Consider the following 2651-nt stretch of genomic DNA (forward strand, 5'->3'; position numbering starts at 1 on the left):
GCTTTGGGGGATTAGAAGTGGACAAGATAGAGCTCCTTCCTTAGTGAATTTACAGTGTAGCAGAAAAGACCAAACAGGTAATACAAATAAAAGGCAAAACTAAAAATAATTATTATAAATGCCTCAACTGGTTGCCTTTGAACATATTTTAGTTCAATTTATTTTAGATTGCAACCCTCTTCTTACTCAATACATATTTCACCTTGAAGCATATCTTTATTTGATCTGATGCTTTGTAACGCAAGGTCACGCATGAACTTTGAAATGTCTAAACTGGGAAAAGTTGTAAGCTTCAGTATATAAATATCAATCAGGTTTTAATCCTCTCATCACATTATAACTTATTTTTAATTGTTTTTTGGTAGAGAGCTAACTTCAAATAGTAAAAAATTACTACAACATTTAGAATAGTTTGGTTTAAATGAGGATCAAGCAAGTAGAGGATATTAAATATCATTATGATTCCAAAGGACAGTAACAGGCCTTTGAATAACTATGTCACTATATGATTAAATTGACCCTGAATATAAAGGGAGCTATCATTACTATCATTGTCACTTTGATATAATTTAAGCTTGCATAAACAAAATTCACTGTGGACATAAGTTGGCACTAAAATGTGTTTTAATTCTCTTGACTTTATGAATCAGTCAAGAGGAATTTTCTTGAAAATTATTTTAAGATAAACAAGTCTCATTTAGTATATTTGCAGGAAGAATTAAAGCAGTATTTTTGACATTCTTGACACTGTGACTTAAATCCTATTTAGAAATTTGTGTGGGTGAAAAGGTGAAAGGGATTATAAATACAAGTTGTCAGTTATAATAATAGTCACAGGGATGTAAAGTACAGCATAGGCAATATGGTCAGTAATATTGTAATAACTATGAATGATGTCAGATGGGTACTAGACTCATCAAGGGAATCACTTTATAAGGTATATAAATGTCTAATCACTATGTTGTACACCTGAAACTAATATATATGTCAACTGTAACTGAAAAATACATTTAAAAAAAGTTTGTGAGTAACCCATTTCTAATGTTTAGCCTTTACCCAAATACCCCTAAGATGAATATTTTTTATGAGTCTCCCAAGATAACCAATAAAATATTACTTTGTAGAATTAGTATGCACATATTTTTAGCCATAAAAATTAATTATTGATGTTAAAAAGATTTGTGTGTAAGTCCTGACTGTTAATAACCTCACTATTAATCTTTCTGTTTTTAAGCTGGTGCCTTGCTGTTTTATAATATGCTTTTATATACTTTACAATATATCTTAATACCTGATAAAGTAAATCTCTCTTTATTAGTCTTACCAAATAGTCTTAGTCATATTTGCATGTTTATACTTCATCATGGAAAGTTTAGTCTTTCTGATAATCTACTAATATAAATAAAAATAAGAACATAATAATTATAACTAATGCTTATTCAGTACTTACCAAGTGCCTCTCAATATTGTTAGTGCTATATAAACTCAGATGATATAACTGTTTACTTGTAAAACTAAGAAAATCAACTGAAAACCTATTAAAAACAATAAATACATTTAAGAAGGTAACTGTGCAAAAATGAACGGCTTTCCTATGTCAAAATGATAACTAGTTAGAAATATGATGAAAGAAAAAACCCTATTGATAATATTAGTGTCTAACTCGATGACAAAAACTATAAAACTCCACCAAATGAAATAAAAATACATGAGGAGAGAACATGATTTTCAAGTCCAGCCCCACAAAAGCCCCACACCACTCAGAATGCAAAACCCAACACCTTGACTGTGACCTTGGGTTACTGGGGCATCCATGGGGCTTCATTGCCTGCTCCTGAAGTACATAGATTCAAATGATGATAAGTACCTCATGGGAGTCGCTCCTGATTATGAAGCCAGTAGATGAGTGAAAATTCAAGCTGGGCCTGCACTCCCCAAACTGGCTACTTAATTGACGGAGCTCACAGGCTCATCCAGAGCAACTCCATCCTTCACTACATTGCTGGCAAGCACAACCTCTGTGGTAAGAAGGAAGAGATGACTCGCACGGACATTTTGAAGAACGAGATTATGGACATCAGAATGTACATGACCAGGGTCTGCTTTAGCCTTGACTTTGAGAAACTGAAGCCAAGTTTTTCGATTCCTGAAATGATGAAGCTCTTCTCACAGTTTCCGGGGAAGATATCTTGGTGTGCAGGAGACAAGCTCACCTATGTGGATTTCCTGGATAAGGACTTCCTAGATGTGCTGCGTATATTTGAGCCAAGTGTTTGGATGTATTCTTGAACCTGAGATTTCATGGTCTGCTTTGAGGGCCTAAAGAAGATCTCCGCCTACATGAAGTCCAGTCCCTTCCTCCCAATACCCAAGTACTCAAAGATTGCCATGCGGGGCAACAAATAGGGCCTGTGAATGCAGGAACTGGGAGTGAGGAGTACACAGGGGCCTTGGAAAGCAGCTGGATCTCCCTAAACCCCCAGTACTAGCCATCTTGTTCTTTTCTTCTTCCCTCTCCTTCACCTCTATTCAGGTCCTATTTGGCCCCTGTCCCTTTGCCAATCCCAGTTCACCCAGGTTTAGCTCTCTAGCACCTCCTATTCTTCTTTTCTTTCTTTCTCTCTCTCTCTCTCTCTCTCTCTCTCTCTCTC

General features: G+C 35.5%; 1 pseudogene; it reads left to right on the forward strand.

Moving 5' to 3' along the window:
• Positions 1-252: 252 nt before the first annotated feature.
• LOC118619620 lies at positions 253-2406 on the forward strand (annotated as a pseudogene).
• The last annotated feature ends 245 nt before the right edge of the window (positions 2407-2651 follow it).

This window comes from Molossus molossus, unplaced genomic scaffold (assembly GCF_014108415.1).
Source record: "Molossus molossus isolate mMolMol1 unplaced genomic scaffold, mMolMol1.p scaffold_m16_p_7, whole genome shotgun sequence".
NCBI lineage: Eukaryota > Metazoa > Chordata > Mammalia > Chiroptera > Molossidae > Molossus > Molossus molossus.